Raw genomic sequence first — 26,263 nt, 5'->3', positions numbered from 1 at the left:
TCATACATGGATGACACTAACTCCTTCAATATACACTGGGCAACCTAAGGTGATTTCGTGAAACTTCATCAACGGTTTTTCGCTACATTACAATCCCCTGCATGATTGAGGAACTTTCTCTCTTCACCAATCACATCCAGTATGAAAACTCTTGATGCCATCTACCGCAACAATGTCGACTCACTGTCAAATCCAGTTCGTGGTAAAGTTATGCTTTCAAGAGCATTCAGGTTAAACTCTCAGTACACCTTCATCTTACGGATGCTCAACTCATCAACTAATTCGTGAATGTAAAAGGCTCACTGGATGGAGGAGCAAAGATTATATCTATAATCATGGTTTTAGCCTTTTTCGGTATTTGGAACAATTCCAACCATGGCATCAGCATCAAATAATCTCTAAAGGAACACCATCCATGATCTCAGCATTGGCAAGGATCTCTGGAGCGTAATCATTCATGGTCTCAGCACCAACAACGGTATGAGGAGCAACATCCTCAGGGCTTCATCAACTAATCATTCTCTTAAGTGTTACACATGAAGCAGACTTCTCCAAGAACTAATGATTCATATCAAGATGTGTAGACCTGATAACATGCTCACATGAAAGTCTTCCCAAATCTGGCAAGATTGGTGGGCATAATCCAAAGTCTCCTCCAAGATGTTCTCATCGCCTCTACAAATGAGATACGACATGCTCCGGGCCATGGGTTTACAGAAACGTACCAATGGGTGAGGAATGGGACAATACTTCCTCAACGAAAGATGTTCATCTATGTTTCTTCTACAACATACCACAAGGGCGCATCAATCGGACATACGAGCTGAAAGATATGGCCTTTACCGTTAGGTCTACAGAATCTGAAAAATTTGTACGGGATTACAAATTGCAAATGCGCACGCTTCGTTGGATGACCTTTACAACTCCAAATTGAGTGATTATTTTCTTATGTGATAACTCAGCCTCTTAGCTTCGAAAGTTGGGGTCAAGCATCGAATTCCGACCTTGTATGAGGTCCCTACAGCTTCAAGAGCGTACAACATGCAAGCAACAATTCTTAGACGGGATTCATGACTTCCACAGACGATCGGTGTCCACCAGGTCTCTTCGCTAAGTCCTTCATCAAGGTACCTCCAACTTCGACCACCTAGGTCTTTACATCAATTTTTCTACCTGGGTCCTCTATCTAGGTCTCACTAGAAGAAGGGAAAGCGAAAGGGAGAGACTTAACAAAATACTGGGGACTGAAGGTCCACTTGTCAAGACGATCGATTTCACAATCCAAAACTGATCAAGAAATCAAGACCAGAATAAAACCTCACATCTCTTAGAAGTCCAAGGTTCAAGATATCATGGAAAGAAAACTAAAGAAAGTCAACAAAATAAGATTTCTTCTTTTCTTCATCCATCTTCTTCAACACGGCATCACTGGTGGTGAAAGAAGTGTCACCTTCAACCACTTTCCTTATGGCATCAATCTTTTGACGAAGCCACTTCAAATTGAAGCCAAGTTCTCCAGCTTTCTTCAAGTTGTACTCCCAATCAAAGAGTACATCCCGGGTGACAGTATTTCCAGTTGTGATGCGGATATCATTTATAACACGCAATATGGCTTCTACTTGCCTCGTCAAGAAATAACTATGCTCCGGATCCTTGGTAATGACGATGTGCCCATACATGTTCCACGGTTTCTCGTACAAGCTTGCATATCCAATGGGAACGTTGAATCCGCCAACTAGTTCATGATACGGGAGTGAAGCATCGAACGGAGGATCAAAAGCAACTCCTGCACTTGGATATTCATGCACCACTATACGGTTCTCAATTACTGGAGAAGCCTCCAGGGCAACAGTTTCTTCAGTATTCTCTACTGGTGTTTCGGTTTCTTCTATCACTGAAGCAGCAACAATCTGAGTTTCCAAGACTTCAATGACAACCTTCTCATGGCCTTGAAGTTCAGAGATGGTTTTCTCTTCATCAATAACTCCAGGGCAGTTTGAGTTATCCTCATTGGTTTCAATATCCTCAACTTCGGTATTTGGCACCTAATACGAAGATTACATGAGGTTAGATTCATTTAAGCTTGAAACCAAATGAGATGATAAAATACATCATACAAGCAATCCAACATTATCAATATTAATCATTATACACTCAAGGAACGAGCAAATATCACGAAAGTCATGAAAATACGTTTTATGGTAACCTCGTCTGAAGAAACTGTACTCTGCCCTGTACTAAAAGACGAACTGGGAGAAATCTACGAGGAATATGAAAATGGGTTATATACCATTATCTTCGTATGGATGTACTCTACAACGTCTCAAAATTTCATGACAATCCGATGAACTATCAAAGAGATGTGGCTAAAACATGGAGCAACATGCCATCTGAAAAAGTTCTGAAGGTCTCCTGGAAGTTCACTATTTCGCCTTTTTCAGGACCTAAACATGCTCAAAATTAAAAGAGATTCATTAAAAAAGCCTGGGATTGAAGATACATATGCAAACCGCGAAAATCCGACTTCGGACGAAGATTCTACAGCGTTTTTAGTAAAATCTGAAGTCTGAAATTTTCCGGTGACGTATTTCGGCAAAGTTATCCATAAATTCACATGGATTTTCATTCATTCATTCACGAATCAGCGATATCGTACTTCTTTGAAGAAATTACAGGATATATACTTACTAAGGGAGTCTCTAAATCATTTGAAGGCTCGACGATGCCAGAATCTTCGTTGACAACACCGCTATCTCCATTCGGTTCGGGATTTCGGAAATTATCCATATTCCCATCTCCCAAAGAAGAGTGCGCTTCATCAACATGATTATTATCTACAATTATTTCTTCCTGGATTCATCAACAAAAATTATTATTATTTCATTCAAGGAGATGCCGCGATCACCTGCACGAAAGAGATATTTACATTGACTTCTTCATCAGTACTGGATTCCTGAATTGTTCACCTGGGAACAAGTTGAAGACCGTCAATCCATGGAGAAAAGGTCTGAAAAGAAATAACAAAACCTTGGTCTCTTGATCCTAATTGCACGGGCAGGAAAAAGTCATGACACAAGGAGCGCTAACAACTCACCAAAGAAACGGATGGGGACTGCACGTCATTTGCTAACATCCTGTAGTCCTTACTTCTGGGTGCTCCGCCCCGAAGACTTTCTTCCATTTCCGAGGAGTCTACATTGATCTGAAACCTCACTACATGATCATCATGTGGTATAGTTGATGAAATAACCAGGAGTACAACTCAGTATGAAGGATCTCTCACCATCACTGAGGTCCCAGAAGTACCATTTCTTGAAGTTACACCCGCGGAGATGTCATCCCTGGAAACATCGTCTTTGAAAGTGTCATCATGGGAGTCAGTCATTCATGCAAAGTGGCTGTGAAAGATGCATAACATTAAGCGCATTATTTATACAAGCGCAGGATTCAACAAAACAACGAATCATGGAATAAAGAGGCTCACATCAGCGTCTGCAAAAATGGTAACTTTCAACTCTTACCTGTTTACGATTCCACTAACAGTACATGAGTTAATACTTCAAATCCTTCTCATTCCTTCAAACCTGCTAAGACGAGCAAAATTCTGACATGATTTTCACAAAACCGTGAACAACCCACGTAAATTTTACAATGTGAACATTCACTGGTTTCTCAAAATCTGGACAGACGTCCATTCTACGATTGTGAAAACTCACATATAGACATTCTTTCACAATGTATGGTTGTCTACTTTCAAAAATTGTTCAAAATCAAAACATTGATTTTACAAAATATATTTTAACGTGAAACTCACGTGAATTTGAAAAATATATATATTTGCACCTTCACGCGAGCATCCACCTTTGAAACGAGAGTTTATTCCACTTTGTGAGATCTCACATATTTTAAAAATAAAATTTTGTTTTTCGTGAAAGCTCATAAACAAATTTTTATCATTAGACTCAGGTCTATTTTGTTGTTTCTTAAACTAACGAACGAATGAGCGTCTGCGCTAAAACGGATTCCTTTCTTAGGCCCGCCCGCGAATCCTAAACGACCAAGGTCCCATCGTCCAAACCAGCGGTTCAACACCAATTTATGATCATCAAACGACGCTCCAATCATGACATTGAATACTTCATCAAGTAGTGGTTTGCTCATTCTCTCTAAATCCGGTAACGTCTCAACTTATGACTAAGTTCAATTACTGGTATTATTATTTATGGCCTAAAAATCAGCATTTAATGCTGACTGAGAAACACAGTTTTCCTCAGTAAGCAGGGGACTTAATGTAGATGGTGGATTTTCGACAAGGGATAAAATCGTAAACTCATAATTATACGAAGCTCTGATCCAGCAATATGACGTGAGTATCGAGACACGGGTCTCTCATCGAATTCTCAACGGAAAGTACTTTCTCTCAGAGTACATGTAGATATGTAGTCTCACGACTGGAAAACGGCATATCTCATGAATACTGAATACTTTCAGTGATTATTTCTATATAGTATCACGAGATGGACGGCTCCTAGACAGCTTGCTCTGCTAGTATAGAGCGATAACGTCTTCAGGAACAAACAACGAGTTTACCCTGACTATATAAAGGATATGACTTACCGACAAGCTCATATCGAGATAATTAATGCTCCTAGAAAACTTGCTCTGCTAGTATAGAGCCACAAAGTTAATTATTCCTAATTACAATTGCTCCTATTCCATGGTTGAATCCACGACAGGTCCCATGGAATGGCAATAACAATTGCTCATATTCCATGGTCGAATCCACGACTGGTCCCATGGAATGGCAATAAAAATTGCTCCTTTTCCATGTTCGAATCTGCGACTGGTCCCACGGAATGGCGATAAACAATTGTTCTGATTCTATGATCGAATCCACGGCTTGATCTCACAGAATAACAATAGCTATATTATCTCATTACTCCGATTTCATGATCGAATCCACAACTGGTCTCATAAATGGTAATAGATAAATCTTAATTACTCCGATTCTATGGTCGAATCTATGATCCCATGGAATGATAATGCTCAATTTATTATTCTGAATTCGTAGTCGAGTCCTCGGCTGATCCTATAAATTAATAATAAACATCTTATTACTCAGTTTTGTGAATTATTCTCCACTGAATTCCACAATTAGTAATAAATAATCAACAACCGGGCGTCTGAGCTACCTCTAAGTAAGCATTCAAATGGTGAAAGTGTATTCAACGACGATACACTAACAGTCACCGCACGAACGAGTATTTCAAAATACAACGAAACGATGAACCTATGCAAAATAGGGAAGAAAATAATAAATAATTAAAAATATTGACCAAGGTGCTGGGAACACGGACACACGACCTACCGACCGTGCCGTGGTCAGTTCCACGCCAGTTTTATATTTTTAATACATTTTTATTATTTTCCATGATTTGATGAAAATTCTCTCATCTGATCAAATCTTCTTCGTCTCGAGGAAGCTCATCGGTTTCATGGTACTTCCATAAATCCATAACAAATAATATAAAATTAAGGAAAGGAGTGTGGGGCGTGACCATTGGCCAACCGACCATGCCTTGGTCCCAGCCGGTCCCACACCCCACGGTTCCTTATTATTTTATTATTATTATTATTTCTCTAATTTCATGAAAAAACTCCTTGATTTCATGGTATTTTTTGCACAAATCATCATCTAATAATAAAATAAAATAAAATAATGAAAACTTATGGGACCGGGCCACTAGCCGGCCGGCCATGCCCTAGCCGGTCCCACACGTCCTTTGCTTTATTATTTTATTATTATTTATCCTATTTTCCTTGAATTCATCAAATTCCTTGATTTTATGGTATTTCTCTCAAATTAAGAAAAATTCCCTCAAATCATCAAAAATACCTAAAAATATTAAAAAATTTATGAAAAACTCGTGGGACCGGTCCATAGCCGGCCGGCCATGCCTCCATGGTCCCACACGCCTGTGTTTTTATTATTTTAATATTTTTCTTCCGTGAACTCATGAAAACTCCTTCAATTCATGGAAACTCCCTAAATTCATCAAATTTCTCAAAATTCATGAATTTTTCATAAAATCATCAAAATATTATAAAATTAAGGAAAAGGCACCACGAGACCGTGGTCACGACCGGCCAACCATGCCTTGACCACGACGGTCCCACGCCTTTTCATTTCTTATTTTATAATTATTTTTCATCATCTCATGGTGTTTTCCTCAGTTTCGTCGAAACCCTAATTTTGGCATATTTTCTCGAATGGATGCTCAATTGCACGCCAGAAAATATCAAAATTCTCAGGACTGAGACGCGGACGCCTTGGGGACACGAGCACGCTATCTTGACCAACCAAGATTGGCTCTTCGGCTCACGGAAGCCGGTCCCATCAATTTTCACAGTTTTGACCTAATTTGCACAATTGCTCGTATTAGGTCCAAAACTCTTCCAAACACTTTGGATTTTCATGAAGTGATCGTCAGGCGGTCACGTGACTACCGAGGGCCGGTTTTATGACCCATGGTCGGTCCCTCACTCCGTCATAATTAATTAGGTTTTCTCACCTAAGGCTCAGACGAGCATTTTCGAATAAATGATTAAACCAACATTTAATCATTCTTTCACCAACAAATCGTCAACTCTTCAGGAGTTCTTTGTGTTTGCTCACGTGAGCATATGAACACTACATGGTTGAGCCACGGTCCCATGTAGTCGCTCCCTCCTTCGTCCCATGGTTAAAATTCTGATGAACCATGAATTGATGATCAATTGATCAAATTAGGGTTTCTGAATCCAAGGATCATCATTCCAGATTCCAACCTTAATAATTTTACGACGACCTCATGGTCATTAATCTTATTAATTATGCTCGGTTCAACAACCAGTACTTTAATTAATATTTTGGTCACGCTGCCAATAATCCATCAAATGAGCAACACTTGCTCAGACGATCAAATATTCAACAATTCATCACATGAGAAACACTTGCTCAGATGATAAATATTTGCTCAAACCAAGGAATATTGTTTCAACAATCAATATTCAACAATCCATCGAATGGGCAATACTTGCTCACTTCATTGTAAGAACTATACCTATGTCTCATGACATGTTCAATTCATGAGTTTCAGAACATCATGTTCAACTCAGCAACTACATGGACTCATCGTCCCATCAAACCACGAAGTCATCAATAGACTAACAAACCACGAGACGTCAATCGTGTTACTTTGGGGGATATCACTTAGGGTTTTGGTCTGGTGGTCTACGACACGTGTGTTCAAACACACGATGGAATGTGAGCAAGTCGTGCAATCGGTTGAAGGAATTCATGAGGTAGTGGGTGGAAAATCAACCAAGTCTCCACATGTTGAGCAACTGGTTTCAAACACGATCTCCACTTCCCCACTCCTTGATTCCATCAACTGTCACACTTCATGGGATCATGATGTCTACAATTCCAACAATATAAATAAGTCTCTGAATCATGATTGAATCAGCATCAACAGTATCATCAATCTCACGTCAAACTGACAACACGAGATCATCAACTCATCAATGGAGCGACTACTCTCAATTGAGCAATTTCAATCATTCAGAGCTTATCATATTCAGAATTCACACACACACAATCTTTGATTACCATTGATTCCACACATTTCTCAGCTTCCCTCCTACGGATCAACCCATCCTCTCTTGTGACCGAATTTATCCGGAACGGTCATTGTCTTGATTTAGGCCGGAGTACTACAGATTGATCTCTCGAATCTAAAGCACCCCCTTTGCAGCGGTGCATCTGTGTGAGGTTTAACATTTCGCTCGGTTAGAAGAGTCTCCTTCGTACGGTCGTCTCCTCAATTCCTTAAAAACCAGCAAATTGTTTTTCCCATCTACACTTTTACACTTGGTGGGTGTCGGAGTGGTCTCCTGCAGACCCAAAACCAGGTCAGGAGTTGGAAGACGAGCTTAGCATGATTGCATTCCTGTCTTTGTGGCTATCCAGAGACATATTTGACGATGGTTCTGGAAAGAAGACCATAAGAGGTGACCTTGTTAGTTTTTCCATAAGGCTTGCAAAAGGTGAGGTGCTTCCCCTAGGCGCCTTGTTCCTTGGATCACTGTATTCTCATCTGGACGCCTTAGCAAAAGACATGCATGTGTTCCAACGGGTACAAGAAGGTAGGGTCGCATATCCACATCGCTTTTTTTCAGGCGTTTTTGTGGGAACATTTCAAAAGTTATGCTCATGTTCCTGCAACTTCGCTCAGTTTGTATGGTGGTTCGAGAATACTCCGTTGGCAGAAGAGATGTCCCAAAACCGGTGTGAAGCTCGTGGATGTCTTCACCAATGTGTCCTCCATAGATTTTCGTCCATGGGGGCCGATCCATCCTTCCATTGTTCAGCCAAATACTTTTGCTACTGTTCCTGATGCCGTGTTGCGTACTGATGTTGAAACCGCAAGTCTTGGAGAACTCATTTACTTGCGAAGCTGCACTCCGGGATATGTCCCGTCTTTATTTGACGAAGAATTTACCGTGACTCCGTACAATATTGACAGGGCTGCTCGGAAAATGGGATTTGACCAGGGTGTTCCATTTCTTCGTCCGTCGAAGGCTCCAAAAGAACTTTTCCCAGATATTCTTAATGCTGACACATTTTTGTCAGTGCAGAGCCTTCCTTTCTTTCTTATCGGAAGAAAACCAACGGTAACCGACAAGTATAAGGAATTTTGGAGGGAGCAATTGTTAACTTTTCAGAAATTCTCGGAGGAGGTTGTGACAGATTCCCACGTCGAACCATCTTCTGACGTTTTGAAGGAGCATCTTCGGTTGAAACCGCTCCCAGGTAAACGAACCAGAGCCGATGATTGCAGTCCCCAAGCAGGAGTGAGGTCTAAGAAGCAGGCATGTGGTTTGGTGATCCTCAATTCCTCCAATATGCAGGTATTTAAATTTCTTTCTATTTGATCCCTTGGTTTCTTTCTTCCTGATAAACTTTCACTAAAGATAATTTTTTGTTGACGGTCAGGGAATCCCAAAAGAAAATGCTTTCGCAAGGCTGGCTCGTAGTCATAACGAGAGGTCTGGCGATACTGGTCTTCATGAGAAGTCTGACGATGCTGGTCTTCATGAGGAGTCTGACGATGCTTTTAAGGAGAGGTATGGTGGTACTGATCCTCTTCAAGATAATGGAACAGATGGTGCAAGCTCGACTGAACGGAATGCCTCCCTAAGTGGTAACCTTAGTGAGCTTGTAGACGAGGTCGTGACGGAAATCAGCATTCATAGTGAAGTGGACATCCGGAGGAATGCAGGAGAGGCAACATCTGCTAATGCAGAGGCGGCTCCCCTTAAAGATCTTCTTGAGCAGGTTCCCATTGATGAGGCAGTCATGGTGACTTATTCTGAAAGGCCTCTTGCAGCTGACAAGGTTCCTGATGAAGCATTGGAAAGGAAACCTGTTGTTTCTGGGGCTATCTTCGATCCTCCCTTTGATGTCCCTAGTCTAGCTCATGTGTTGGTTGGGGGGTTGAGTGTGCCGGCTCAGTTCGAGGAGTTATACACGGTGATATGGAAGAAGCACGACCACATTGCTACCACTACGAAGCTCAAAAGTCGCCTTGCATTGGTCAATCGCGTCCACGAAGCTTTATTCTCCATTCACGGGATGAGCATCATGACCGGTCGCAGTGTTTCTGAGGAGGTGATTGAAGACTGGAAGTGTCATCGGGACGTGTTTGTGCAGTACGAATTCAACGCTCCTTGGTTCTTCAAAGGGTTCTCTGAAATCCAGGAGCTTCAGAAATTGCAAGACGAAGATCCTTCTGCAGACTGTATTTCTCGCCAGGAAGAAGAGGTTGAAAAGTTGTCTAAGGAGTTGAAGCTGAAACAGGCCGCACTCCAATGGATGAAAGCTGCTCTTGCTCAGAAGGATGAGTTGCCGATGAAGGACTTTCCTTGAAGGATTCATGCCGCCTACTTGTGTTCTTTCTTTAGATGCTTTTGAGTGATTGTGAGGATTTCCTTTCACAATTTGATTTCAGGTTTTGAACTAATATGTGGTTGAATTGGTTCATTTTGAGATAGTTTTGGGAAATACTTTTCTGAAAGAGACTTATTCTAAATGGAATTTATATCTTGGTTATGAATGATAGCACATGTCATATGAAATTTCAAATATCGTATGAAAAGGTAAGTATGAAAGGGAAACAAACATGGTGTTTGGTTATCAAATCTCTTTCTCATGTGTGGGATGTCAAGTCCCCAGTAAATTCTAAAACTATCTTTCTCGTAAAATTATCTGATGGAACTTACTGTCTCTTTGGGGTCTCATTTGTACGAAACTGAATCTTCCCGAGCAACCTCTTTAAGGAAACCATACGCATTAATTTCTAGAGAGGGAAGGCAACTCCTCCAAATTAAGCTTCTCCCGAACGATGCGCTTCAAGGCGTTGCATTCACTGGTAGGGTGATGAAGGAATCGATGATAATGACAATACCTCGGGTCTGTCAATTCTTGATTAGTCGGCGGATGCCACACAGAAGGCAGTTGCACTTCTCCGTCTCGTACCCATGCCTCCAGCAATTGCAATATCTTCTCCATTGGAAGCGGGAAACGTGGATATCTTGAGTCTAGCTTCTCTTGCGTTAGTGGACGTCGTGACGTCTCTCTGTGATTTTGCTATGGAGCACGCTTCAGAGATGGAGTTGGTAAACTAGCATGTGTCATCCGCGGCTCGCTTGACTGGGTGACGGAATGCGGAAGGCATTGTAATATCACTGCTGAGTGAATGAGTTGAATGCTCCCATCCGCCACACTCACGCGTCCTTTGGTTGATTTCTCCCTCCTCGAGCATTTCTTCACTTGGCTGAAAGGTCGTTGTGGATCGGGAAATTTTCTGAGCTTCGGCAAGAGTCTTGAGATATAAATCTTCCAGCAAGGCTCTGTAAGCTGCAGGCTCTCTTTATTTATCCGACAGATGTGGCATCCCGGACAAGTCTTTTCTTCTACGGAGTTGTCCCGAGTCTCTGTCGCCAGATGGACCATGTTGTTCGTCTCTCCTGAGTCCCATGTTGCTACGCACTCTCTCTGTATCTCCGCTGGTAAAGGCATTACTTCTAGATAAGGATTCATCGTTTCTTGCACCGTCTGGGTAAATGCTTGCCGAACCTTCTTGTAATTGAGATGCTATATCATTCAAAAGGCGGAATGTTTCGCTCTGCCTTCTAGCGATACCAGCTTGATTTTCCAGGACATCCTCCAGCATTCTAGCCACACTTCCCATGATACCTGAATCATATATGGTTTCCAGAGAATCTAGCGTGCGAGGATACATCGTGAGATGAAGACCGAGATAAAAACCAAAAATGCATAGGTTAATGATTGAATCGGATCCAAGATGTATCCCAAGATTGAGAAGGTTGGAATGAAATTTGGGAATCCAATTTTGCAACCGAGAGATTAATCTCCCACTGTGGTCGCCAATTGTTTATGGGTGAAAACTATTCCTGCCGAATTTGGTAATTTGGGGTGTGTGGATGAGGAATGAATCTAAACCCTAAACAAATGCACTGCACGGGAGTGCTTTGTGATTCGAGAAATCAATCTGTACAATTCTGGCCTAAACCAAGAAATGACCGTTCCAGACTTGCTTCGGTCACAAAGTGAAGGAGATGGGGTTGATCTTAGGGAGGGAAGCGAAGAAGGTGTTGAGATTGTGAAGGTGTTGGCTATGTATGACTTGTATCAGAAAGCTGAACTGGCTTGCAGAATGTAAGCTATCAGTTCCGGTGTTTGAATACGGTTGTATAAACACTTGCTTCTGTTGTCTTGTCTTGTCGAAATAGGGAGGAGAACCTATTTATACAAGTCATTGAGCCTTACTCACGTATCTCGTGGGAAGTGGAGAAAGTGGAGTGATGGAGTAGTGGAGTTGCGGGTGTTAGTGTTACACGATCAGTCTTGCCCACTTCTCCCATCATCACTAACCGTCCATGACTTCCTGACACATTCTTGTGATGGCGCGTTGTGCGCTGCACGCTGTAAACCACCAGACCAATACCCCAGTATGTATACCCAAGTTTGTGACATGATTGATGTCTCGAGTGTGTCGATCGTGGGACCCACAGAAGGTGGCATGTAATGCTAGGTTAAATAACTAAGTTATTTGGAATTTGATACTTGTAAAATATCACGTGAATTCCATGCATGTAATGCATCGAATATATTCAGCATGTATGAAGCATCGCTGTTTTAAGGCTTAATGGAGTAAGTCACGATTAAGCGTCTTAAAATAGATGTGTGTCTAGCCATCTTCAAGTGATCGTTTGGGGATATACAGGTAAGTCCTGACTTGACCGATCACTTGGTGTGGTAGAGTGGCGGATGGTAATAAACACAACACCTCATTGACCAGTTAACTCCTGACCAGGGTTGTATAACCAAGCACGTGAAGTTGAACGGACGAGATGATCTTTGAGACACTCATCTGCGACCGTTAGTGGAATTAGGGTTTATGAAGAGGTGCGCAAGCATCACTCTTCAGCTTGGTCGAAACCAAGCTTGGGACGTAATTTTGGCCGGGACGATCATGCATGCGTGTAGACGGCATGCCGGTGTAGGCGCCCATACCTCATTGTCTCGTGAAAGTGTGATCTAAGCCACTCAATTTGTCCGGCGAAGTTGAGTGGTTGAGATCAATTTGCGACAGAAATCCGGTGCCGCGAAAGCCGCGCGTCATGCCAACTTCGGGCGCGCGTTTCGAGACGACCAAGCTTGGTAGGTCTTGGCCGATTAGTCTGGTATACGTACGGTGGGATGGTGTACACGTTCACACCTTAATACCCCATAGAAATGTGAACTGAGCCACTCAATTTTTCCGGCAAAATTGAGTGGTCGAGATTAGTTTGCAATTGGGAGGTGTGACCACGCCTAGTTTGGGCGTGCGAATCGAGACGACCAGGCATGATATGCCTTGGCCGATCGAATGTGGAGATATATGGGCCCACAGTGATCGTGTTGATACTCACTGGACCTGCTTAATCGACTCCTAGACCCTTCGTTCGATCAAGTGAAAATGGACGCTCGTGATCGAAAACCCTAATTAGGGTTTTTCCAGCCGTGCGTCATGCCTTGTTTGGGCGCACGAATTGGAACGACCATCCATGTTTGGTCCTGACCGATCGGTCATGTATGTAGGCGGGCCCACGATGTTTGTGTTGACATGCTCTGAGCCCTTTGAATCTATATATACACCCTCCATCCATGCCTGCGAAGATGGATGGTTGAGACTGATTTGTGACACATGTAATGTGCTGCAAACCCTAATTTAGGGTTTCTCGTCCACGCTGTTTTGGCTGGACGAATTGGCAAGCCATGCTACCCTTTTGGGGAGGCCGATTATGCGGATCCGCATTGGTCCAGTGTTGAACATTCCAATACCTGCTTGAGGGTTATGGATTCGATCTAAGCCATCCAATCATGCTGGTGAAGTTGGATGGTCGTGATCGTTACTGAGACTGATACGGACAGTCCAGATGCTCGATCGGGCTAGTATAACACTCCGAGAGTAATAGCCTGTACGGGTATTTCGTAAATTCCTCCTTATTTAATGCTTGGAGATTCGTGTTGCTCTGCTGAGAGCGATCAGTCGTCATGTCGCACCAATAATGAGAATGGATCAGTACAGGAAATACAAGGCTGGACATGCATTAATTGGTAATGCTATAATTTTATAGTGAAGACGTATTCTCCACTTTATCAGTTGCTTTATCCTTTGCAGGATGTTAGCGCATAGATTTGGGTTTTACAATTTTAGCCTTAATTGAAAATCAACCATCAACAACACTGTATAACAATGATTGAGAACTCTTATTTTCTCGTTGTTATAGCTATGGATTTTCAACAACGATGATGCTGAACTTACAACCTTTGGGATCATTGGAGTACTTGGAAGCGACGAAGATTTTAAGTAATGTTGAAGATTAGGCGTATGGAATAGGATCTACAAAAGTTAATTTATTTATTTTTCGTATTCCATATGTATTGATAGTTTTGTCTCTAAAATTGACAAAGGGGGAGATTGTTAGAGCATTGCTCGGTCGAACTCGCATGCGTTGATATCTCAAGCATGTTTGTCAATGTTAGTGATCAAAACTATAAGTCTTGATTTCTAGTCTACTATAGCTAAGGTCTCGGACTAGGATAGAAAGTGTAGTTGAGCTCAAGAACTCCATGGAAATCATCATATAAGACGAAGGACTACTCAAGGAACCGGTGGATCTTCATCGACTAAAAGGTATGTCGAGACTTGAACTTATCTATCACTCAAAAGTCTATTTATCTTCTATCTTGAGACAAAAGTCGTTTTGCTATATAGACTTAGATTATACACATTTGTTATTTCGAGCGGAGTTTATCTCGCCTATCTATTTCTCGAAATATGTGTTGGTAAGCTTTCGCTTTAACCAAGTTCATCTTTACCTAGTGACGAAAGTCATGACAAGTTTCAATCACTTTGGAAATTGCTTACTTTGACGAAAAATAGTTTGTGAATAACAACTATAGAATATCAACGTCCTCTAAGAATGTTCCAATGATTGAAATGAGAGTTTATATAATATATCCATTGGAGGATATAAGCATTGTTGTGGAAACACATATATGTATAAGTCCTTATTCCTTGAACCGAAGTTTGAAAACTTTGTTGATCAAGAGAACCGGCATGGTGGCGTGAGCCAAGTCCGCGAACTCAGTCCGCGAACTGGCGGAAGTTATTGTCCCGAGAATTTCTGCTGGAGTTTGAGAACTCCGTCCGCGAACTTAAGTCCGCGAACCCAGTCTGCGAACTTGAGTAGGTTATATCTAAAAATGATATTTGTGAACTTATTCTTATATAAACTAAGGAATGCAAATTGCAAACCGTGGCTATATAGTTCATGAACCGACTCAAGTGAATCAAATCATTTTTGCTTCGATTGTGTCTTGTGTAGTTACATAAGATTTCCTTGCAATTGAACAACTCTCTAAATAGTTCGTTTGAGTCACTTGAACTAGCTATGGTGAAGAAGAATATGGTTGATATGAAAGTGATCATATGGATAACCATTTGGTTGACTATTGTTGAACCAATAAATGTACAAGTTTGGGTACGGTTACACAAGCCCAGAAACGTGCATTTCATTTGACGGTTGAAAGATATTAGCTTGAATCTAAATAAGGTTTTCATCTAATGGTGAATATTGAATGCTTTGTTACCAAGCTAACATTGATTGCAAACCCTGATTTGAAAGACTATATAAGGGAGAACTCTAGCAACTGGGAAACCTAATCCCCACACCTTATGTGTGATACTAGTTGTGCTAAGCTAGAGTCATTTCTCCTTCAACCTTTGGTTTCTTCTTCTAAACCAGGTTAACGACTTATAGACTTCATTGGGATTGTGAAGCCAGACCGATACTACTTTCTCGTAGTTGTGTGATCTGATCTTGTTGTTTCTATCGTACGAGTACAATTGTAATAATTGTCTTGAGATTGATATCTCGGATAGGCATGATATAAAAGAAATCACAAACACTTCGTCTCATCGTTTGTGATTCCACAATATCTTTTTTCGCTGCGTCGATTAGGATTATTGTGAGGTGATTGATAATACTAGGTTGTTCTTCGGGAATATAAGTCCGGTTTATCAATTGGTTCCTGTTCACCTTGATTTATCAAAAGACGGAATAAAACTCGTAGTTATATTCGTGGGAGACGGATTTATCTATTACCGTAGACTTTTCTGTGTGATACAGATTTGTTTATTAAAGTCTTCGACTTTGGTTCGTAGCAACTCTTAGTTGTGGGTGAGATCATCTAAGGGAATCAAGTACGTAGTATCCTGATGGGATCAGAGACGTAGGAGCATAACTGTACCTTGGATCAGTATGAGATTGATTAGGGTTCAACTACAGTCCAGATCGAAGTTAATTTGGAGTAATATAGTGTCTGTAGCGGCTTAATACAGTGTGTGTTCAACCTGGACTAGATCTCGGGGTTTTTCTGCATTTGCGGTTTCCTCGTTAACAAAATTCCGATGTCTGTGTTATTTATTTTCCGCATTATATTTTGTTATATAATTGAAATATCACAGGTTGTGCGTTGTTCAATCAATTAGAATATCCGACCTTTTGGTTGTTGATTTAAATTGATTGACACTTGGATATTGGTCTTTGGTACCATCCAAGTTATCTCTCTAGTATTTGATAAAGACTCGCAGATTTCTATTTGCTTGAGTATATATCAAATCGAGAGATTGAGATATAAACTCTTTGATGTACTTTTATCTAGATTGAGTCTGACTGTCTAGTTGATTCTCTAGAAAGTATATTGGAGTTTGTCCATACAAATTGCTAAGCGAAATATTGGGTGTGGTTGTTGTACCCCCGCTTTTTCAAAAGGCTTTAACTTTTGTAATGTCAAAAGTTCATTATATCTTCTATCAATACATTCATACCGACATAACAGAGATAACTTTTGAACAAGCATGGGACAGTCACAGGTTCACGGACGTAAACAACATATCCCATAACAGTTTTCAATATATAAAATCATAAAGATTAAAATTGCAAAAATCATCTTCCAAAAACTTAGAATTAAATAAATAAATCTAAAAACATAGAAGATGAAAATTGTTGGACATAGCTATGTGTACTCACAATAATGGTTATTCCAAACCCTAGTTATTCTTTTAAAAACATAAAAAGAATATTTAATAGACATTGAGACCTCTGAAGAATTCTTTATCGTCCCGAACTCCTTTTCGTCAGCAGCCATGGGAACATAAGGTTCATGGAGAAAGGAGTCAATTCCGACAAACCTTCTAGGCTGATGCTGCCGAATCAAGGCCTTCTGAATTTCAAGAGTTCTCATAACGAAAGCCTTTATTTGCTGAATCTCCTTCCTTGCTTCCTTCAACTCTTCAAGAACATCAGAAAACTTCTGAGAATTTGAAGGAACAACTCTTGGATTCCTCACATTCCTTTTTTTTTAAAGTTGGAGGTAACAAAGATTTTTCTTTTTCCTTCATGATTGATGGCTTAACAATCATATTAACATCTTTTCCATCAGAACACATGATGCTTGGAGTCTCCATACTTGTATGGGTTTGTGAGAAGAAATCACAATTTAAACTCAACAGGCAGTCTTAAGATGAAAAGAGTTTCAGAGAGGAAAAGGGAATGTAGGGTTATGGAACCTTTTAACCACATAGGTTCATGCACACTCAATTCACGACCCTAAAGAGAGTGGAATTGACGAGAATAACCCTCCTTTATTAAATACACAAGGAAGTCCCTTCCAATAACAATTAGATATGAAATAATTCCAAAACATATAGCAAAACTAAGAAAACAAAAACATTTTTTTTCCCTTAAGCCTGAGGTGTGCACAATCTTGTCTCTTTTTGATCAGGCACATGAGACAAGATGTACTAAAACAACACAATCAAGTTGTGCTGTGGTGAACAACAATTTTTCCACCCCCCTCTCTTTGAAAGGAATTCATAGAACCATGTCTATCAAATTGTTTAGGCCATATTCGTTTCCCTAGTGGTCTTGACCTATCTTTGGAAACCAAATTCTTTGAAGAGGATAAAATCTTACATACCTCAATGGTTTTTTGAACAAGTTTGAGCTTGTGTGCTAGGCTATTTGCTCTTCGTTGAAGTCTCTTGACATGTCTCATCTTGTGTTTATACTTGTAACACGTCAAAAGTTCATGACCCTTGAGTGAACAATAAGAACATGTCCCTGGATAAGATGAATCAGAAACACAAGATGTGCAAGCTGCTAGGCGCGGAGTGGAACCTGAAAAATCAGACGTAGAGTTTCCAACAGAAAGGTTAATTTCTTCTTCCAGATTGGTTGAGTTTTATTTTGGAAGGATATAAAGATTGATGTATGTATTTCTATAATTATCAAAATCGATATCTTCACAAAGAAGTGCAACACTTTATTTTTCGTCTTCGTTGGAATCATATTGATCAGACATTTCATCAAGGGTTGCAGCAAGACCTTTGTTTCCAATGTATTTTCTACGGTTCGGACACTCATTCTCAAAATGACCAAAACCTTTATACTTAAAGCACTGTGGCATATCCTCATCATCAGCTTCGTCAGCATCCCTGTTTTTAGGAGGAATGCGATTGTGAGGTTTAACTGACGACCTAGGTTTGTCTCTGGAGAACCGTTTACTTCTCTTCAATAGAAGATCTCTAAACTGTCTTGAGATCATAGAGACTGATTTGTCAATATCTTCATCTGATGAATCAGTCTCAGAAAGATCATCCTCAGAGACATAAACACTTTTACTTTTGTCAAGTAATTTAGTGTTCCTTTGTGCTTTGAAGGAAACATCCTTTCCTACTTTGGATGTCTGCTCATGATCAAAGATCTTTAGCTTTCCAACCAACGTATTTCTGGAGAGAGCATCAAGGTTATTTCCTTCAACGATGGCATGCTTCTTAGAATCGTATCTAGATGGCAGCGATCTGAGAATTTTCATCAGAATGTCCTTTTCAGGAATAGTCTTACCCAATGCAAAAGATGCATTAACAATTTCAGACACTTTGTGATTAAACTCATCAAATGAATCTTCATCTGCCATACGAAGGTTTTCCCAATCGAAATTAAGGTTTTGAATTCTAGCTTCTTTTTCACTGGTATTTCCTTCGAATAAGGTTTCTAAGATATCCCAAGCATCTTTAGACCTAGTGCACGTTGTCACATGGTGCTGAAGATCTGGGGTAATGGCATGTATGATGGCATTCAAATCGTCGGAGTTTTTCTTTGCAGCAAGTATCTATGCAGCATCGTATGCACCAATGTTCTTTGCATTACCTATTGCCATAACGGGAGCCTCATAGCCATTAACTACATAAACTCATGATTGAAAACCACGCGCTTGAAGAAAGGCACGCATAGCAATTTTCCACCATAAGTAATTTGAGCCATCGAAGACTGGTGGTGCATTTATAGAGATAGCACCTCTGTCCATATCAGATCGCTAAAAACACAGACTTGTAAGGTCTTTAAGGTGTTTGTCTGCTCTGATACCAATTTAAAATGCGGGGGTCTAACAACCACACCCAACAATTCGTTTGGAAATATGAGAGGACTTACTCCAATACACTTTCTAGAGAATTAACTAGATAGTCAGACTCAATCTAGAATAAAGTATATCAAAGAGTTTAATATCTCTAACTCTTAATTCAATCTGCAATCAGCAAATAGAAACCTGCGAGCCCGATTGAATAAGAGGAGTAACTTGAACGGTTGTTCAAGTGTCAATCAATGTAAATCAACAACCCAAGGTTGGATATTCTAATTGATTGATCTTAACGCACAACCTGTGATATTACAATTATATAACAAAATATAATGCGGAAAATAAATAACACAGACACCAGAATTTTGTTAACGAGGAAACAAAAAATGCAGAAAAACCCCGGGACCTAGTCCAGATTGAACACCACATTGTATTAAGCCGCTACAGACACTAGCCTACTACCAATTAACTTCGGACTGGACTGTAGTTGAACCCTAATCAATCTCACACTGATTCAAGGTACAGTTGCACTCCTTACGTCTCTGATCCCAGCAGGATACCACGCACTTGATTCCCTTAGTTGATCTCACCCAAAACCAAGAGTTGCCACGACCCAAAGTCGAAGACTTGATAGTCAAATTTGTCTCACACAGAAAAGTCTATAGGATTGAATAAATATGTCTCCCACAGAAATACCCAAGAGTTTTTTTTTCCATCTTTCGATAAATCAAGGTGAACATGAACCAATCAATCACCTCACAATAAACTTAATCGACTAGTGAAACAAGTTATTGTGGAATCACAAACGATGAGACGAAGTGTTTGTGATTACTTTTCTATCTTGCCTATCGGAGATATAAAATCTCGAGCCAATTATTTCAATTGTACTCAACACGATAGAAACAACATGATCAGATCACATAACTACAAAGATAATAGTTGGGTCTGGCTTCACAATCCCAATGAAGTCTTCAAGTCATTAACCTACATGGTCTCGAGAAGAAACCTAAGGTTAAAGGAGAATCGACTCTAGTTATGCAACTAGTAACACACAGGAGGTGTGGTGAATAGGTTTCCCAGTTGCTAGAGTTCTCCTTTATATAGTTTTCAAATCAGGGTTTGCAATCCAAGTTACCTTGGTAATAAAACATTCAATATTCACCGTTAGATGAAAAACCTAATTCAACCAAGCTAATATCTTTCAACCGTTAGATCGAACTTAGCTTGTTACACATAAATGAAATGTACCTTCATTTAGGTTTATGTAGCCGTACCTAAACGTGTACACCATGTTGGTTCACAAATAGTTAACCGAGGTTAGCCATATTATTACTCTCATATCAACCTTATTTATCTCAACTATAACTAGTTCAAATGACTCAAATGAAACTAGTTAAAGAGTTGTTCAGTTGCTATAGAAAACACAATTGAAACCAAATCGATTTTATTTACTTGAATCAATCATGAACATTATAGCTGGCAGGTCCGGAAAGTGTGTAAAATGATGCAATGAAAACGGGCCTACAGTAATACCGCAAGTGCACGGTCGTCAGTTGTAGCTCGTGCAAGTACGGGTCGATCCACAGAGATTGGGTGTGTTTCGGAAGTGTTTTAGCTAATTGGGTTCCTAGATTTGCTTTGGGCTTAGAAGCCTTTTGGCTTAAATTGGGCCTTGAGTACTAATGGGTTTGAATGCCCTTTGAATGAATTGGGCTTAGTGGGTTTGTTAAAGATAAAATGAACTGAGCTTGGGCTCAGTTATCTTTGAAGTGCAAATGGGCTTTGGCCTTAAACTTAGGCTTTTGATTAAGCCTGAATTGGATTGGGCCTTAATGAATTTGGGCTTTGGTCTTAAACAACTGGGCTTTGGTTAAGCCCACAGTTGACTGAATTGGGCTTCAGTTTGAAGTGAGCCTTGGGCTTGAGTGCACAGCAATGAACTGAATTGGGCTCAGCTGGCTTTGGCAGGCAGCAGCAGTAGTAAGACTGCACAGCAGAAGGAAGAGAGCAGCAACATCAGCAGCAGGGAAGCAATGCAGCAGCAGGAGAAAGAGCTGCACAGCAACAGAGGAAAGCAAGCCAAAAGAAGTAACAAGAAAACAGCAGCAGCAACAAAGTTGCAGCAGCAGCTGCAGACAACTGCAGTGGAAGAGAAATGCAACAGAGTTGCAGCAACAGCACAAATGCTGCACAGGAGTCAACATTTCAAGGTAAATGAGCTCCATTTTTATGATTTTTCATTTTTTAATTTTTTTGAATTTTTTCGATTTTTTCAAAAGAAGAAGGAGTTCGTTTTCAATTATGGCATATTATCGTGGCATCTACTCTATACCCCCAAACCTAAACTAAACATTGTCCTCAATGTTTCAAAATATGGAAAGAATTAAAATGCAACATATGGAAAGGGACATGCTGAGTAGAGTAAAAGGAGAGAGAATACCCGATTTCGGCGAAAGCAGAATTAAAACTCCGTTATTCAAGGCAAAACTCCAACATATTCGGAGTCACAATGGATGAGCACAAAATATATACAAAAGGAATTTTAACTAAGAAAATTTGGTTTTTAATGGGATTGGACTTTTTGGGAAAAATTTTGTTTTGTCGGGAGACATTTGGAAAACTTTGGTTTTTATGGGAGAAATTTTTGGTTTTTGAAATTGGGAGCAAAAGAAAATTTTGGTGTATTTTTTTTTTTTTTTTTTTTTTTTTTTTTTTTTTTTAAGAAAGAAAGAAAATAAAGAAAATAAAATTTGGTTTTTGAAATGGGAGCACGCCCACTGTTGGTCCTCTAATGGAATGGAAGCTGCGGCCTACGAAAATCCAAGTTTTAATTTTGAAAGTTTAATTTGGCCCAGTTGGTTAAGGCCCGACGTTTGTTTTAAAACTTTGGTTTCGAGGTCCACTCTTGAGTGGAAGCAAGTCCACAATCAGTTATAAGCTCAGCTGGGTTTAAACCCAGAGTCCAAAATACAAGTCCAATGGAAGAATTTAAACAAGCCCACACAAAATAAATACAAGCCCACAAATTAAACAAACAAGCCCACAAATAAATTATTACAAACCCAAAATAGAAAAATAAAAAGCCCAAAAAATTGGGTTAATTATTACAAGCCCACAATTAAAGAAATTTGGAAGCCCACAGGTTGGGTTCTCTCAATGAATGGGTTTAGGCTTACCTTTTTAGCACCGCCCAGCTGCTCTGATATTGTTGCAAAAACCCAGTTGGGTTTTGGTTCTTTTCCTTGGTGGCGTCCCAGCAGAGGAAAAACAGGTTCAGAACGGCAGGTCCAACAGCAAATGAAGTGAAACAGATGCAGATGCAAATGCTATGCAGTGAAATACAAAAATAGCTAATAAAACACACGAAAAACACAACACCAATCCCCGGCAGCGGCGCCAAAAACTTGATAGTCCCCGGCAACGGCGCCAAAAACTTGGCAGGTCCGGAAAGTGTGTAAAATGATGCAATGAAAACGGGCCTACAGTAATACCGCAAGTGCACGGTCGTCAGTTGTAGCTCGTGCAAGTACGGGTCGATCCACAGAGATTGGGTGTGTTTCGGAAGTGTTTTAGCTAATTGGGTTCCTAGATTTGCTTTGGGCTTAGAAGCCTTTTGGCTTAAATTGGGCCTTGAGTACTAATGGGTTTGAATGCCCTTTGAATGAATTGGGCTTAGTGGGTTTGTTAAAGATAAAATGAACTGAGCTTGGGCTCAGTTATCTTTGAAGTGCAAATGGGCTTTGGCCTTAAACTTAGGCTTTTGATTAAGCCTGAATTGGATTGGGCCTTAATGAATTTGGGCTTTGGTCTTAAACAACTGGGCTTTGGTTAAGCCCACAGTTGACTGAATTGGGCTTCAGTTTGAAGTGAGCCTTGGGCTTGAGTGCACAGCAATGAACTGAATTGGGCTCAGCTGGCTTTGGCAGGCAGCAGCAGTAGTAAGACTGCACAGCAGAAGGAAGAGAGCAGCAACAGCAGCAGCAGGAGAAAGAGCTGCACAGCAACAGAGGAAAGCAAGCCAAAAGAAGTAACAAGAAAACAGCAGCAGCAACAAAGTTGCAGCAGCAGCTGCAGACAACTGCAGTGGAAGAGAAATGCAACAGAGTTGCAGCAACAGCACAAATGCTGCACAGCAGCAGCAGCTTGGCAGAGGCAAAAATAAGGAACAAAGCAAATGAAAACAGCAACAAACAGCAACAAACAGTGAAAAAGCAAAACACAACAAGATGAACCAAGGCCTAAGGCCAAGGGCAGAGATGAGGTGAAGAAACTGAAATGAAGCAAGGCTAGGCTAAGGCATTCAGGAGATATACTAAAAGAATGGGAAGAGAACTAGCTTGCTATAAGCACTAGTTTCTCCCAATGCACAATCAACACTACAACCTAAGCATACAACAAGAATGGCAAGAAAATCAGCTTGCTATGAGCACTGATTTCTTCCATTACACAATCACATCAATGCTTCAAATGTATCTAGCCTAGCATTCCATCATGTAACTGACAGTGACAGGAGCAACAACAAACATGAACACAACTAACTGAACTAACAATGAATAACATCTAAACAGGACACATGTTAACAGGAGATGAAATAAAAACATTAACAGAACAAAGTAACAAACATTAACATGACAAATTAACAGTGAACTAACATGACATTGCACATTCAACAGAAACATTAACAGGATATTGCAACTTAACACATTGATATTAACAGAACATAGTGATCATGAACTTAAATTGAGCTGAAATTGAACATTTAACAGGACATGAAAGTCCTGGATGTTGGCTAGTCCAAACATAAAGTTTCTCACACTACACCCATTCTCTATTTATAGCTCACAAACACAATTCCCCTAAATTATACAATTAGGGTTTATAGAAAAATCCCCAAATTCCAACAGTGAAATTAACTCACCTAATCTTCAAATTGACGTCGACCCATCCTTTCTCTGACTCTCCTGATGTTATCCACGCCTCCAATTGCAACTCTATTTCACCTAATTTGTCAATTTCACCTCTAGGGTTCCTGACATGGGAGAGGCGTGAAATTGAGTGATTAGGAGGACATAGAGTTGGTGAAAGGGGAAATAATGATGTGGGTTAGGGTTGTTGTGGAGAGTTGGTGGTGTTTGGTGGCGTCAGGGAGTGGTGGTGATGATGGTGGTGCGGCAGGGAAGGAGGTGGTTCTGCAGAGAGGGGGGTGATGGTGGTAGATGGGTTCGATAGAATGGGAGAAGGGGGTTGTTTGGTTAGGTGGTAGGGCTCGGGTGATAGGGTGTTAGTCGGGCGTATCGAGTTTGATGTTCTGCGTCGCTGAGTCACTGGATGCGAAGCTGGTAGGTGAATCGGACGGTGATGTGAAGTGAAGCTTGTAGCGACCGTCAGATTTTTTTGATACAACGAAGTTAACGGCTCTAGATGGGGTTAGGTGTTGTAGTGTAAGGCGGAGATATCAAACGTTGATGAACAGCAAGGGAGCGACCGTTGGATTCAACTACCATCTAATCTGAAGGCTTGGAATTTCAGCGCTGTGGTGCTCGGCAGAGACTTCAGATTTTGATGCTCTATGAAGGAGCGACCGTCGGATGCTTCTGAGAACTGATCTGATGGCTGAGAACGGAGGCGCTTTTGTGTGTAGAAAATGAGGTTGTGCGCACCATTCTTCGCGGCTTCCTTGCGTGATTTCTCCAGGCTTTTCACTACTTTGTTTAATGCTTTTCTACGAGTAATCTATCTTTTTATTTTGCCTAAAAAGCAAAATTAATTAATAAAAATATATTCTTGAAAACAATGAAAATACAGAATATGGGATAAAATGTAGAATTAATGCACAAAAGATGAGTAAAATGCCAACAAAAAGGGATAAATATACAATATTTGGCACTCATCAAATACCCCCAAACCTGAATTTTACTTGTCCTCAAGTAAAACAAAACTAAGGAAATCCTAACTATACCACTGTCGCTGGTCTCTCGAATGCATTTAGCGTATGCACTAAGCCTTTTAAACCACTAAGTGTCCCTAGTGGACGAGTGAAGTCTCGTGAAGGTTTACCAGAGGTGTGCCTACAAAACCTAAGGACAAAATAAGCTCATATTCCATCAAATGTGACATGTGCAAAACAGTTTAAGCTCACAGCAAAATGGAGATGTCAATCTAGCTATCGAAGGCACAATCCTAGCACTGATAACAAAAAAAAGACATGTGATAAGTGTAAAGTGTATCTACACATGTGTAAAGAAGGATCTGAAGTCATGACTACTAATCACCAAGAGATAGTTTCTCAGGCTAAGAACTGAGGTCGAAATCTAGCTAGCTGTCCGGACTTTACGAGAATTGTGAATGAGTTGGAGGTTTTCACAATTACTCGCGTTGTACATCATGGCATACACCCTTCCTTGCTTATTACAAAAAAACAACAAAAGATGACTATTTACATGACTCTTATTTACATTGACTACTCTCTTTTTTATTTTTGGAACAAGAGATGATGGAATTGATAAATACTTGATTTTTTTGTATTTTTCTGATATTTTTTTCTTTTTTTTTTTTTTTCTGAATATATACATCGATTTTTTTTTTTTTTTTTTTTTTTTTTTTTTTTTTTTTTTTTTTTTAAGGAAACACTTTTGATACAACAATAAAGAAACAAAAGATTACATGACACTTTGCAAGAGGTAGCCCTTTTTGATGCACCCAGTTAAATTCGATGGTTGTCTTTCTTAATGTAACCTCCACCTTCTATCCCAACCAACCAAAGAACAAGCTAGTCAAGTTTCGTTCAGTATTCTAAAGTGATTGGCAATCGTAACTTCCTATCAAACACCTTGAAGATCGAGGCATACATGTATTGGTAGATCGTGCGCGTGCAAATTTCTTATCACTATGTGAATTGTGCTAGAATCAGGGTGCCTAAATATCTAGACTAAGACTCCTAATAATTACTATTTGCACAAAGTCAACATTTCAAGGTAAATGAGCTCCATTTTTATGATTTTTCATTTTTTAATTTTTTTGAATTTTTTCGATTTTTTCAAAAGAAGAAGGAGTTCGTTTTCAATTATGGCATATATCGTGGCATCTACTCTATACCCCCAACCTAAACTAAACTTGTCCTCAATGTTTCAAAATATGGAAAGAATTAAAATGCAACATATGGAAAGG

This window comes from Papaver somniferum, chromosome 1 (assembly GCF_003573695.1).
Source record: "Papaver somniferum cultivar HN1 chromosome 1, ASM357369v1, whole genome shotgun sequence".
Lineage (NCBI taxonomy): Eukaryota > Viridiplantae > Streptophyta > Magnoliopsida > Ranunculales > Papaveraceae > Papaver > Papaver somniferum.
The sequence above is the reverse complement of the archived record's forward strand: the minus strand, read 5'-3'. Positions refer to the sequence as shown.